General features: G+C 35.2%; 1 long non-coding RNA gene across 2 annotated transcripts; it reads right to left on the reverse strand.

The window, feature by feature from the left end:
- Positions 1 to 16,001: 16,001 nt before the first annotated feature.
- Positions 16,002 to 16,443, reverse strand: LOC107864121. Of its 2 annotated transcripts, XR_007056787.1 has the most exons (3): positions 16,399 to 16,443; positions 16,226 to 16,292; positions 16,002 to 16,089 (listed from the first exon to the last, which is right to left on the reverse strand). It is a non-coding gene; the product is annotated as an uncharacterized LOC107864121 (long non-coding RNA). The 2 variants fall into 2 exon arrangements; XR_007056785.1 differs by having other exon boundaries at positions 16,226 to 16,437.

Genomic DNA, 16,443 nt, shown 5'->3' on the forward strand with positions numbered 1-16,443 from the left:
ATTGATTTTTTCATCACGTAATCCAAAATGTTTGATAATATGTGCAACACATCGATGTCATTTTTTACTACCTCCAAAAAAAGGCCAAGTTTCAAACATAAGAACAATACAGATACACAACAGGTAATTTTTTGAAAAAAGTTTACATCAATAATGCCTACGATAGGTATTGTCAACAGCAGCCGGAAGTTTTCCGAAATGAGGAATGCTTAATCAACATCATCAAAGGTTTTAGCTTTCTGGCTGGCTTACCTTGGCATTTGGTCGACGAAGTGTACATCCCAATCAATTGTGGTGATGAATTCCATTGGGTGTTGGCTGTCGCTGTTCTAAAAGAGAGGTGCATTCGAGTTTATGACTCGATGTCGCGAAGGAGACATTTCGGGCCATCGTCTGAGATACAAAAGCTGGTCAAAATATTGCCTACTTACCTTGATATGAGTGCATTTTTGGATCAAAAGGTTCTTACTGATTGGTCGACGATTGAAGCATACCGGGATAAAATGGCTAATCCATTTGATGTAAAATATATTGATGAAATTGCTCAACAAACCATTGGTAGCCTGTAAGTTTAAGTGTCATGATTTAGTTTTATTTCAATAAAATTTCACAACGCTTGCATGAACTACAAGATATGGATTATCTATTTTTTTATAACCCAGGGATTGTGGTCCTTTTGTTGCCGCCTATTCCGAGTATTTGAGCGATGGATTACAAGTACCAAATGATGGACTTGATGCCGGATTACTTCACAAAATATATGCTTCTCTTTTATAAAAATATTGAGAAATGAAAGTTCAGAAGCCGTACGCAACCGACGTTAAAGATCCACGACGACCAAAGTCGAATTCCATAGCACTGGATGGAGAACACCTTGTCCATATTGATTAGATCTTTATAGCTTGAGTCCGTCAATGTAATAACCTATTCTCCTTGGTTTAACTTATTGATTTATTTATAAAGTAGATCGTTTGTACTCATAATGATTTTTTTTACATTTCATTTATTTGTTGAGTTATTTCATGTAATTTTTGAAGGCTTCAATTTATTTTATTCTGTCTATGAATATAATTAATTCAGAGTTTTGAACATGTTAATTGAAATGGAGTACTAGATTCAAATATCGCAACATATAATACATCTACTGCAACAGACGACATATCTTATCAGACAGATTTAGACATATGTTGCAACGTGAGATGCAACACGTAGGTCATCTGTTGGAAATTATATAACAGGTCTTCCTACTTTTTTTATTTGCTCCAATAGATTACCGATCAGTTGCAACAGATAAGTTATATGTTGCAACAGATCGTAAATCTTTTACGACAGATAGACGGGAAATATATGCATAACGTAACAAATGACCAACCTATTCAACAGATAATCAATGTGTCACAACAGATACTATATCTATTATGACAGATATAAAATCTGTTGCATTATAAAAATTTAACTTTGCCAGACATAAAAATTACTGCCCCTATATGTATAGTGAATTGGCTTGAAATAAAAATTTGTTATCGTGTTCGTCTCTGTCTTGTACATGTTCTTTTTTATACACGGGATTCAACCATTTAGTTACTACCCTATATTCCCAGACCCATTGCATCTTTCCCATAACGATGTCGCACACACCGATCATTTGTGTGCCGGTCAGCAAACACTTAATGTATGCAAGTGAGTACAGTCCGTACGCTGCACCGGTTGTATTTTTTGGGAGCTGAATGTTCTTATTTTGACCTTCAAAACCCATGATTCCTTCGCCAAGACTTTAGCCGGCAAATGATCCATCAGCTTACTCTGCATCAAAAACTTGGGCAACAACTTCAAGAGTGGCTGCATGTGGGTTAAAAACGTCTTCTCGCTGAACACAGGTAAGTTGCAGTCATAAACCTTAATCTTTCCCTTATATAGTAGTATCTCAATAGTGAGAAAATGGGTGACATCCACGTTCATGGCTGCAAGAATTCTCTTTGTCTTGGTCCAGCTCTTGCTGTGTGGATATGGCCTCTTCTCTCTAACATATTTAATCGCTTCTTCATCCCATTGGAACGTAGAAACTAACTGATCAAATCCCGAGCCACTAGAATCAACTATCTTACAGAGTTTAGCGTACTTATCCTTAAAATTTTTGTAGAAGTTGAGGTCCATTGTCCTATCGGAAGCTTCATAAGTATCCGGGTACGCTAATTGTCTGCCCTTCATGAGGCAGAGAATTTCATCAACATACTGTGGTATAAGAAGATAATTTTTAAATATGTTAGTAACTGTAAAGAATAAAAACACAGTCAAAAGAATCCGATGCAGAGGGTTCTCTAAATCAGTTCACAGATTACCCAGCCAACGTAACTTATGCAACCGATGTGTATTATGTTGCAATAGAATACCAAATTTTTGCAATAGATTACACAGCTGCTATGTAGATTCTTCTTCATGGAGTAGATTGGAAGGGTAGGTTAGCAAAAGTAAAATTACCTTGTCCTCGTACCACATGCACATATTTGTCATATTCAAGAAGTCTTTGGCGGCAAATGAATGCATGGTGTATTCTTTTTGAACCTTTATCTTGATGAATTCTTTCAGTTCCTTCTTCTTCTCCTTGCCAAGCGCCGTGAATATGTCCACCTTCTTTGGCTGCCCCTAAACTTCAACAACTATTGGAGCGGGGGGAGTTGTAATTTTTTCTGATTTCAAAACGGAGAGAATTTGTCTAATTTTTCTTCTCTTCCTCCTAACCTCCACTGTAGGAGTGCATGGTTCCCTTACCTCGTTGGATGGTATGACACCCCTCTTGGATTATAACTCCTCGACAGCTTTAGCCATAGCCTCTAGCTTGTCGAGGATTTTATCTTCTCTGTCCTTGCACACTTTACATTTGCAATGAGAATATGAGGGTGAAGAGGGGTGAGAGAGACCACTGTAACGATGGGAGGGACCAGTGTAGGGGTGAGAGGGAGGGACCAGTGTAGGGGTGAGAGGGAGGACCTGTGCAAGGGGTGTTTTCAAACATATTTATTTTTTGCTGAGCATCAACATGCTCTTAATCACGATTGGCAGCAGAAGCAGAAGCAGGATGGCTGCCATCATCACAAACAACTCCACTAGCAATACCCCCAGAAGAAGTATCCAAATCTGCTGCAGTTTGAGTTTGGTCGTGAAGAGCTTCAACATTAGACTGACCTTGCCTAACTGCTCTTCTTATGGATGTTGATCCATCCAATTCCTTCTTTATAAATCCACCGTTGGGTCTTCTTTTGTATCAACAAGACCCAGAGTAAGAAAAGAAGTCATCCCCAGCTCATCAATGGTAGGCACGATCCAAGGATGCACAAGCTATAAAAAAATGACAGAAGGAATTTAAATTATATAATAATAATTTGCAGTCAGTTGAGTTACATGGGGCTCGGGTTATGTTAACACAGCCAACTTATGCAACAGACGATCTAGCTACCGCAACAGCTGATCTGTATGTTGAAATGGATTGATAATATATTACATCAGAATACCCATCTATTGCATAATTTACAGTAGATGGGTAATCTATTGAGTAGGGTTCAAAGAACATAGCAACATATGGTTAGTCTGTTGTGAAATATGGATCATCTATTGTAACAGATTACCCATCCGTTGCACCAGTTGCAGTTGACGGGTAATCTGTTGCAACAAATGGAATATCTATTTCAATATCTTTCTTTGAGGCAAATTATTTTAGTTGAAAGAAGATGTACTGCATCATCCGAAGGGTTAAAGAGATTAGCCTCGTTAATATTTTTTTTGCTGGTCTCTACTGCAGCCAACCACCTAAGGATCCTTGGATGAGAAAGCTTATTCGGGTAATCCATGAAATGCTTTCCGAGGGGAGGAGTGGCTTTACATGCCCAAGCCTAAAAATTGTAAACTGGAAGCAAGCAAAAAAAAGTCACAAGTATATTCAATATAAATTAATGAATGAGTAAAAATAGAGATCAATTTTACCATGAAAGCCCAAGAAAAGCCGTATAATATGGTCGTCTTTGGCTTTAGCTCTTTCAGTAAATATTTGACAGTCAAGTAGTAGCTCCCTGTAGTGCTTTGGTATGTCTTTATTCTTGAGATTCGCTATCAAATCCTTCACTTTGTAGATAGGTCCAACAATGCCCAACAACCCATCTTTTTTTATCTTGCGTTTGTTGGACCCTTTGTGGAGTGTTTTCTTGATGGCAGGTTCTTCTGGACGATTGTATTTCAAGCCTGTCACAATGGCAAACTCTTTCAATCCAAAACAAATCGGCATGCCACAGTAGTTGATCCAGACTTCATCCATGTTATTTCCGTCCTTCTTTGAACCTCTATCGTCCTCTGCATACATGATCCTGTGCTTGAGAAGGCCATATACCATGATCATTAGGAAACGGAGAGGGCGGGTCCCAGACAGCTCAAGAAAGTGTGCAAAACAGCTCTTCTTAAAAGTCCATCTATGTTTTCCTTCTTTATAATACTCCTAAGTTTGTCAAAAGGCTTCCCCAACTGACATTTAAGTACAAGATCACCAAATACTGCATTAGAGTTATTCATCGGCATCCCAACTCAAAACTTGTCAATATTAATGGTTTTGACAGAATCATGCTGGAATTTTGATATTATTTCACGCTCCATTGGTGAGGAGGAGTTATTACTTTCCTTGGCTTCATTTTACCCTGACTGAGATTGTTTTGGAAGTTCCTCCGAATCTATATGTACTCTAGCCTTTTTTGTTTGGTGATCGGAAGTTGATCCATTTTCTGTTTCTTTTCTTTTGAGAGACATCTTTTAACTACAAATAAAAGAAAAATAAAAAATACATTGCATTTGATGTCTGCATATTTTTTTTTTTAAAAAAGGTGAGACAAATTTCAATAAATTATTCTTACCACATAACAAAAAAAAAATACTCCAACGGACAACCCATTAGTTGGAACAGATGGGGAACCCGATTCTTTTTGAAGACCTATTTAATATCTCCCCAAAGATATTCCACCTATTGCAACAGGTGAAGAAATTTTAATAAATTATTCTGTGCCACATTACAAGAAAATACTCTAACGGATAACCCATCAGTTGGAACAGATGGCGAATTTGTTTGAAGACCTATTTAATATTTCCCAACAGATCTTTCACCCATTGCAATAGATGGACCACCACCACCACAACCAATGCCACAACCAATGCCATCAAGACCACCACCAATACCAACACCAAGACCACCGACACCATCGCCAAAAAATGCAAATACCAACACCACCAAAAACAGCCACCAACAACACCACAAACACCATCCAACAATACCAGGACAGTCAACAAAATACTGAGAGAAAAACAATGGTTTTCTCGGGTGCTTCCTACTTTTTTAGCATCAAAACTCAAAATTGTTAACCCATTCTCAAAGATAATACAACTAAAAGTTTTATTTTTTATCTTTAACTAAAAAGTCCTATTTTTTAGAATAAAGAACAAATGTAGAGCTCTTCTCGAACTCTGTACATGCAAAGATAGAGAAAATAATGGATACAAGCGGGAATGAAGTAAAAAAAACAACTATATGTAGTCGTAAATGGGAAGAAAATCAACCTATTTTGAAGGGTTGAGCAATATGTTGAGTAGTCATTGTTTGTATTGTTGAGAGGGAGAGGACACCCGGAGAGAGAGAAAGAGAGAAAAGAGCGAGAACTTTAGATTTGAAATGAAAAGTTTTTCACGCAAATGGATGATTTGTATGGGTTGATTTGTAATTATGGAAAAGAATGACAAGTTTTGAAATTGCTAATTTGGTCCGAATTGATCTTAATTAATTTTAAAATTTTAAAAGATATAGTTTTTAAAACATTGAGTTGGATGAGAACTCATTTCAACTCAGAGTGATCGATCGATGACTCGGGTTGGGATGAATGCAATATCAACGCCATGCAATTGCAAAGACTGGATTGGATTTGTAGTTGACCCTGCGAGCTCATTCATTCATCCCTAGTTCCACCTAAATCAACTTAGGTACTATCACTATTGATGCGGGACTTATCATGACCTTAGATATTTTTTGAGCAACTTGAAGACCAACTAAAGAATGCACAATCCCAAGTGTGGATGAGGCCCAAATCAGTTTTTGAATGCACTATATGGGGTGGCCTTGAGGCCTTTTTTATGGAAGGGCCCTTTTGCCATTTAACTATTATTTTGCAATGTAATATAAATATAACATGGTAGGGTTTATTGTCTTAGTTTTGATGCTTGATATTGTAAGAACACTCCTCTTAGAGAGAAAGACTCCAACCAAAACTAGGGCCTAACACAAAGGTGGAATCATTTGTGTGTGGTGTTTTGCTTGATACGTTGGTGCTTGAGAGGTGAACGCCCCTCTTGTGTCTATGTAAGAGTTAGGTGCGTGTTGAATGTGGTATTAAGGGTACAAGAGTGGAATATGATCTTAGGTTCTTAAGATTACAACTTCATTGTGCCTAACTATCTATCCTTGTTTCTTGTTTTAGGTTCGGCTTTCCATGTTTTGTTGTTGAATCTGTAGGTTTTTGTTGATGTACCCGTGTTGTTCTTCATTATATTATATTAATAAAGTTTGTTGGTGGGCTGATTTCGTGTGTAAACATTTATTATTCTCTCCATTCTTGTTGTAAGTACCGAATCCGAGAGTGGTCACCTAGATAGTCCACGGTTTCTCTTCTTGTGGACTATTTTGGGTGTTTGCTTTGTTGTGTTCTTGGTCATTCTTGTATAATTTGGTATCAGCGCATGACTTGATCTTGTTACTACAAGATCAAATCTTGGGCTATCTCACTTGAAAAATAAAAATAAAAATTAAAATCTGAAAATTCTAGAAAAAAGAAGCAAATCTGTCCGTTCTTGCTGTATTGACTGAAATTGTGTCTTGTTGTTGTTTTGGCCAATATTTGTGTCTACATTTCCTCATTTTTGACCTTTGGAAAGAGAATCCAAAGTCTTGCTTTCCTCATTTCAAGACAAAAAAAAAATCATCACCAAAACAACTAGATTGAACAACCTATGTAAAAAAAAAGGCATTAACTACAAGTCAAAAGAGTGTGTAAGAGTATTTTCATCTAACATTTGCTCGTTTTGTAGGTACATTTGCAAATGGAACCTGAAACTTCCAATTCACAAACTGTGAATCATAATGTTATGAATGCCCTTGTAGCTAGTCTTGAGTCCTTGTCTTGGGATGTGGCTAGAGTGAATGCTACGGTTGAGAAGTTGGGAGCGGAAGTGGCCTCTATTAGTGGCCGGATGGAAAAGGTAGAAAGTCAACGGAGTTATCATCCCTCAACTCCCCAAAACACATACCCAACCATTACCCCCGAAGCCACACACCAAAGAATGTACCTACCAAATGCCATACCTCAAGCACACTATTATTCATAAGGTCGAGGCCTTGAAGTACCTAGTTATTCTACACATCACTAAGCCCCACATGACGGATTTGAAACCCAAATTCCACCCTTAAATGAGACTCCTCCAAACCAAAATCAGCCAATCCAAAGACCACCACCACTAAATGCCAATCCCCCATACCAAATTCCAAATATCCAAAACCCACCAATGCAATAAGAGGGATTTGTGAGGGGGAATCGAAAGGAAGGGTATGGAATGTATGATGATCCTTATTTAATGGAAGATGGGATGAGAGGTAGAAGGGTAGAACCTAGGGATAATCAAGGGCTTGAAGGTAGGGGCGGCCAAGGTTTTCAGGAAAGGGATGTTGGCCTCAACACCATAAAAATGGGGCTTCCTATCTTTAAGGAAAAAAGTGATCCTGAAGATTTTCTTGCATGGGAATCCGCATATGAGAGAGTCTTTCAAGTGAATGATCTCACGGAGGAGAAAAAGAGCTGTTAAGCCATTGCTCATTTTGAGGGATATGCTACCACGTGGTGGGAGTATGTCAAACATTTTGGCAATGTATTGATTGAGGGAAAAACCCCTTCTTGGTTTTGGTTAAGGTATATTATGAGGCAAAGGTACCTTCTCGAAAGCTATCAATATGAACTCCTTGCAAAATTGTACAAATTGAAGCAAGGAAACAAAAATGTGGCAGCCTACTATGACGAATTTCAACAACTCATCTTGAAACTTGATCATAGAGGAGAGAAAGTGAGCAACAACATCATCCGGTTCAAGGTTGAGTTAAACAAGGACATCTCCACTCGCATGATGCTTCATAAATTCAACACCATAGAGAGAATCTTCCAAGCGGCTTTAGAGGTGAAGAGGGAGCTCAAAGAGAACTCTTTGCTAGGGAGCTGCGTGGTCGGGATTATCACCTAGATAGAAAATAGGAGAAGACTAACAAATAAGCCTCATGGGTATCGAGGGTTGAAATGATGTATAGCAAGTCTAGAAAACTTATGCAAACAACAACTGCAGTTAAAATAAGGAATCTAAGCAAAGGAGGCAAATTTCTGAATTTTAAATTTCATACCATGCTTTCTTGTTTGTGTTTCCGATTAGGTCCACTGTCGTTGACCTAATCGGAACCACAAACGATATTGAAAGGCAAATAGAGTATCATTGTTTCCTTATCAATATGGTTATAACTGATTGTGTTTTCTTGCCTTGACATGCTTTCAACATTGCTTGGAGAAGATCAGATGCTTGCTGTAGTATGTGAATCTCGATAATTTTCAAGCTTGCCTCCAGCTTGTTGATTTTGTATTCAAGCTGGTCGTTTCCGTCTTCGTAGTTGGTAAGGAGTTCCTTGTCTCTTGTGAGATCGATCAGGAACACTATCTTCAAAGTTGTGGTATTCTAGAAGCCCTTCAGAACACTTTCTTCAGAAGCCTTAAAGGATACATGGAGGGTCTCTGTGTTTGTTTTAGGTCAAAATGTGTTGATGCACGTTAAAGATGTGGTCCCAACGGTTGAACAACACACTTTTATCGAGCGTTGCTTTATGCATCTTGCTTAACCAATTTGATAAATTAGTAAGCATGGAGTTACGTAGCGTGTGATCTAAACCGGATCTACCAAGCCTATCAAACGATACGTAACTCTAAGCTCATTACTCTATCAAAAAAATATGACCAAGTTAGTGCACAAATCAAACGAGCTCAATCTCTCAGCCTTTTTGCTGATCGTTCTTCTCCAATATAGATGACAAGATATCTACTATGCAAAAGTCTACACCGTCACCAAACATGTTTGCCTGGGAGCAATTCTTCTGAAGGATATCTGTTGATGTTTTCTAAAGAATTGCTCCCAAAAAAGCATGTCTGGCGATGGTGTAGACTTTTGCATAGCAGATATCTTGTCATCTATATTGGAGAAGAGTGATCAGCAGAAAGGCTGACAGATTGGGCATTTTTATTTTGTGCACTAACTCAGGCATATTATTTTGATAGGTTAATGAGCTCGGAGTTACATAATGTTTAATAGGCTTGGTAGAGCTGATTTAAATCACATGCTACGTAACTCCATTCTTACTAATTTATCAAATTAGTTGAGCAAGATGCATGAAGAAACGCTCGATAAATGTGTGTTGTTCAACTGTTGAGACCACATCTTCAACGTGTATCAACATATTTTGACCTAAAACAAACACAGCGACCCTCCATGTATCCTTTAAGGCTTCTGAAGAAAGTGTTCTGAAGGGCTTCTAGAATGCCACAACTTTAAAGGTATTGTTCCTGATCGAGCTCACAAGAGATGAGGAACTCCTTACCAACTTTGAAGACGGTAACGACCAGCTTGAATACAGAATCAACAAGCTGGAGGCAAGCTTGAAAATTATCGAGATTCACATACTACAGCTAGTATCTGATCTTCTCCAAGGAATGTTGAAAGCATGCTAAGGCAAGAAAACACAATCAATTAATCCATATTGCTAAGGAAGTAATTATACTCTATTTGCCTTTCAATCTCATTTCTGGTTCCAATCAGGTCAACGGCAGTGAACCTTATCGGAAACACAAACAATAAGGCATGGGATAAAATTTAAAATTCAGAAATTGCCACCTTCGCTTAGTTTTCTTATTTTAACTGCAGTTGTTGTTGGCGTAAGTTTTCTAAAATTACTGAACATCATTTCTACCCTCGATGCTCGTGAGACTGCTTTGTTGGTCTTCTCTTATTTTCTACCTAGGTGATAATCCCGACCATGCAACTCCCTAGGAAAGTGTCTATCTACATTTTTTTTCTTTCAGAGACATAACAGAAGAAATTACATTATTGGATACACTTTCATATTTGCACTTGATTCAGATTTCGCATCTGTTAAGATAATTCCATCGGCCAGATTCCTTAGAAGTTACTTTCTACCCTATGTCTCTTTAATTATCTCTCAGATGATATAGTCTTCCATCAACCACCCATTTTCCGTTGAAAGCATTCTCCTACCGCACCTTTTGGCATATAATCATCACCCCGAGCAAGCAACCCAACCATATAAATTTTGGCCAGGGCAATAACTAAATTGGTTTTCCATTCTTGTTTGATGCAGTGCGAGGCTTCGAGAGCCCTCTAAGGGTCCAATGCACACTTAAAGTTAAGTCCAATCGCTATTGTTTCTCTGTAATGACGACAAATATTGATCCCTTCTCAAAACTGAACATGCATAAACACGAGCACCAACCGTCAGTAATTCGTAACAGGGTATCTGCACCATCTTCATGAGGTCCTCAGCCTTATCAATTTCGAACCCATCAAACTTAACGGTACAATGAAGGATCTTGTTTGAATGATCAATGCCTAATCGGTTAAAAAATGCATTCACAAAAACATTGTACTTTGTGTGTGTTGTCCTGGTAACCTTATCAGTAATACATACTTAACTCCCACACATATGATAGTGGATCTATTTGCACGTACCTTATTCTTCCTAGCCTATCTATGGCTTAAATTGAATAAACAAATGACTAGCTTGTTGCAACAGATGACACATCTGTTTATATTTGTCAAACAATTGGAGACATCTGTTACGACAGTTGATCAATCTGTTACAGAAATCAAACAGATATATACATCTGTTGCAAAAAGATTGCCAGTATGTTGTAAGTTATCTAATAGAAAGAATATATTTTACAATAGATTACCCATCTGTTAGATTTATTTTAAAGTAATTTTCTTTTCTTTCTGAGATACAATAATTTATAAATAGGTCCCTCCTTACAAATATGGATGATCCAGATTCGTACAAGAATATTCATATCGAGTCCTTGCGTGAACTTCAAAGGTAGTTTGATGAACTCCAGAGAGATTTGACTGACTTCGGAGCAAGGTTGCCGGATGAAAGATGTCTGATTGACAATAATAATAATATTAGTAATAATAATTAGGTAATATTTTTTTATTTTAGTGATTATTTTCCTCCTTTTGTATATCAAATCTACCCAAAGGATTCAAAAATCTATGAACATTCATTTCATTTTGTTGTCGACTTTGAATTTTTAATTCTTATTTAGTATTTAATAATAATCATTTTGTTTATTCCTTGTTCTCAACATGTCGACGGTTGGTGGTAGGGATTGAGCAGCAATTTGTGTCAACAGTTAGAGGTTAATCTGCTACGACAGATCGATCATATGTTGCACTTGACGGTTATTAATAAAAAAGAGTTATTGTTGTTATTGAGAGGGTGAAAAGAAAAAGACATGACTTTTCGTTTCGGTTATTCAATATGAAAAATATTTCATAAATAAATAATAAGGAAATAAATGATAAAACACAATTTATAACACGATTTTAATAACTGATCGTGACTTTTCACCATTTTTGTTTTTGAATTTATTTTTAAAATTATTTTTTATATAATAAAATGGCTGTTATTTTATTAAGGAATTTGAAAAGGTATTTTTTGTATTTATAAAATAAAAAAGTAAGCAAATTTGGATTAATGATATGATGATATAGTTTTTTTTTTTTTTTTTAAAAGTAGATTATATGTTGCAACAATTAAATTATCTGATGCAACAGGTTCACTATGGTTGCAACAGATGATATATCTGTTGTCACAGATGATTTATCTGATGCAACCTATATCGAGTCACAACTCAATAAAAGCAGTTCTTGAAAAGAACTAATTAATAATAATAATCTGAAAAGTCAAGACTTATCACAATATTTCTTAATTTAATTAATTCATTACTTTTCATATTAATAAAAAAATATAATTAATAAATGGAGGTGAACAGTTAGATTATATTTTGCAACAGATATGTTATCTGATGCAACATATTTTATATTTGTTGCAACAGATAATATATCTGTTGTCACAGATGTGTTATCTGATGCAACAGATATAGAATCTGTTGCCACAACTCAATAAAAATGGTTCTTTGAAAGAATTAATTATAATAATAATCTGAAAAGTCATGACTTATATCACAATATTTATTTTCTTAATTTAATCAAAAATGTAATTAATGTATGGAGGTGAATAGTCGCGCCTTTTTGCCTCTCATTCAAATTCAATCCTCTATAAATAGGTTCGTCCTTATTCAATCGTTCATTCAAATACACTGTATTTATTTATTGCATCTCGTCTTTCATATTACACTTAAGAAGATAAGATTATGGCTGACTCAGTGTGGGACGATGCTTTTCTGCAAGACACCGTGAATGAACTTCGAAATCAAGTTCATGATCTGCAATGGGAACTGGGAGGAGTTAGATCAAGAATGCTCCGCGAGATACGCAGGTTGAGGAGGGCCTTGCTACTTCCAGTTGAAGATTGGCCAGCTGGCAATGATGATGCTGATAATAATAATAATAATAATAATTAGACTATTATTTTTCTTTTAATCTATTATATGTATTTTTATTTATTTTTGTTTAATAAATAAATTATGTTTGATCTTTGACGTTTTAATCCATATTTAATTTTCATTCTGTCTATTATTTTCTCAATAAACATGTCAACGATTCGATGTAAAAAGGAATAATTTAGAATCCAGTAGCAATAGCAAGATTTATCTATTGGGTTTGTGGCAGGGGTTAATTTGTGTTGTTTCAAACAGATTAATCATTCGTTGCAACAGATAATTAGTCTAGTGCAACAGATAAACATTCTGATGCAACAGATAATTAGTCTGGTGCAACAGATAAACATCCTGATACAACAGATAATACGTCTGATGCAACAGATAATACGATGATGCAATAGATAAACAGTCTGATGCAACAGATAAGTCTTTTATGCAACAGATTACTCATCTGATGTACCAGATGATTGATCTATTTAAATTGTGGGCACTTATGCTGGATTCATAATCGGGGTTCTATCCATTGTTGGAAAAACAGAAGTGTACCCAGATGACAAATACGAATAAAAATCATAATTTTACTTACCAAAGTCACCTATGAAGTAATGCCAAAGTAGAAAGTGATGTAGTAAATAAAATTTGACCTAAGAAATTGGTCAGATCGCAGCAGTAGCGTTGTACCAACAACAACAACAACAACAACAAATGGTCGACAAGAAGAAGATGAAGATGATAATGAAGTAGAAGATGATGATAATGAAGCAGAAGATGATGAATAAAACAACAGAAACAGAAACAATTAACAACAAAAATTGCTAAGAGAGAGAAAACAACAATGGATGAGAAGAGAGAGAAAGATGCCTTTTTTTTGCTTCGTTTTCCGTTATTTTAGGTATACATTGGGATCAAAGAGTAAATTTTAAAACTTGTGGGTTATTTTCAAACTTTTCCAACTTTCTTAATACATAATAAAGTAATTGTCGCCTCCAACTAATAATTAAGACTTGTGTCACCTACACCTAATTTTAAAACTCTTTTGTTACCTATGGCCCAAACCTCCGGGGTTGTGGGTGGGTTTTTTTAGATGTATCAGAAAAGAGATAACTATTTTGAGTAAAAAAAGGATTTTTGTAACTAGTTTGGTTGGATGAGATTTTAAGTAATAATAGAAACTTAAGGTGTTGTTATAAGAAATTTATCCTTCTTTTTTTTTTTTTCATGTTCTCTATATAATTTCTCTTTATTTTGTACTTTATATGAATTTCTGATTGTTGTAACTTTATACAGTAATTGTTTTGATTCAAAATAATAACTTATGATTTTGATAGAAGTTTACTATAATTCCGCAAATCGCATACAAATTCACTAGTTACTATTATATTTAGCAGATTTTTTTTCGAAATATTTTGATATAAGTGGATTATTCAAACATAAAACAAAAAATAGGATACGAAAAGTAGATCCTTGAGAAGAATAAGTAATGACAAAAGAAACATTACGAAGATATCCTTCAATAACAAAATAACTTAGGGTGCATTTGCTTTTTTTTAAGATTAAAACGTGTAAATTTGAATAGATGTCTGAATGATTAAGATGTTGTTTTTAGATCTGAATACTGAAAAATTAAGACTATTTGTCTTTTTAACATCGGATCATATATGTGATTTATTTATTTGTAATAAATACGCAATTCAAATTTAAAAAGTAATAAAATATTATATGAAAAAAATATTTAGATAAAGTATTAACTTAAACAACAAACATTATTTGAGTGATAATTAAAATATTTAAAAATATAAATAAATAAATTATGTTAAATATAATCATTGAGTTGTCTAAATTATTAGAAAAAGATATATCAATTAAAAATTATTGATATATCGATTAAAAATTATTGTGATAAGATGTAATTATAAAATGAATTACAACAGTGAAAGAGTTTTGTGGTGTAAGTTATAATTACTAGAATAGTTCAATATTTTTAATAACAAAGTGAGAGGAAAATAAATAATTGTCAAATGAGAGAGGAAAGTAAAGAATTCAATACGTGAATTACTAGTATTATAATCCATTGCATTATAATTCATTTGATGATAAATTAAGTTATTTTAATTCATTTTACACGTATATAGAAAGGAAAATAACAAAGTGAGAGAGTTTTGAGGGAATATATCATGTTTTAAAAAGAGTCTATTCAGACACTATTCAGACTCTTTTTAAAATCTGACTGATTCAGAGGACACATTAAGAGGCACTTAGAGAAAAAAATAAATGCATTTAATGGACTGAAGTCTGAACCATTCAAATTCAGACGTCCATTAACAAATAAGGCCTTAGTAAAGCATATAACATTATTTGTTAATCAAATTTAACTTCTGCACACATTCACAGTTTAATATATTCTAATTGCATGGCGAAATCAAAAATTTTACTAATAAAGTGGTTCAACATTTTCTACATATTCATAAAAAATAATTTTAATGAAAAATCAACCATCAATCTCCAACAACCAAGCCCGTGGCAGAGCCAGAATTTTTATTAAGGGGGTTCAAAATCGAAAAAAATAAGCACACGAACTAGCCGAAGGAGGTTCAATATCAACTATCATCCTAGATGCCATTGGGTGTTCAGTTCGGATCGGGTTGGGTTGGGAGGTAATGGGTCGGGTAGTGGGTTTTAATTTAAGGTGAATTAATTATTTGGAGGTAAAATAAATAAAAATGGGTAAATGGCTAGGATCGAGACATGCCTGTTAGTGAGAAGAATATATATGTCCCAAATCATTAACAACAGGGATATGTTTGTACCCAAAAATATGACGGAGAATATATATATACCATTTATTAAAGTTCAGGGTATATTTGTATGTTTTCCGTACTTTTAATATAATGTACATGTACGCTTCTTTCATTCGAGCATGGATGCTTAGAAGATGACACTAGAGGATCGAAGTGAGTTAATTAATGTGCCACATATCACATTTTACTTGGTTGAGTTTCTGACAAATCTTTGAAAACTACTTGTTGCATGATTCATTCAAGAATGATAATAATTGAGAATTCCTTCCATCAATTCTGACACATGCTGTGGTGGAAAAACAATCTCTATAAGATTTGAAACTACAAAAAATTGAGACAAATGAGGTTTGCTCGACTAGTTGAGCTCCTCCACCACCAACCTGTAGGTTGAGGGTTCGAGTCGTGGAGAGTAAGTGGGAACACTAGGGTGGTGTTGGGATAAAGAACCTATAAATGTTGTATCTTCAAGAAATTATGAGCTTTTGTTCAAGGTTTGTAGGGTGCAAAAACAACCACTGAGTTATGCCCTCCGAATCCGAACGAGTTGGAGATACCTGCAAAAAGAAGATGAAAAAGGGTTGTTACATGAGGCTATTGTGAAATTATTTCTTGCTCGGACTCTCTAAAAATGTTTATTACTACTTAGCTAACAGTTAAGTGAGAATTGTGTATTAGGATAAACAGACATACCGACGTTCACTTCATGTTGTTTCTTCACATTTGGAACGGTGTCAATTGTAACCTGAGGTTCCAAGTCCTATATACATGAAAAAAAGAGAAAAATAAGTCTCGTGATGATTAAAGAACAGTCGGGATATAAGAGAATCAGAGCGCGTTAGAAAAGAGGAGTCAGTGAGTAGCACATATTGATTGATGGTTGGATGAAGCCATCCTGTTGTGATCGCCTT

Source organism: Capsicum annuum, chromosome 1, assembly GCF_002878395.1.
Source record: "Capsicum annuum cultivar UCD-10X-F1 chromosome 1, UCD10Xv1.1, whole genome shotgun sequence".
NCBI lineage: Eukaryota > Viridiplantae > Streptophyta > Magnoliopsida > Solanales > Solanaceae > Capsicum > Capsicum annuum.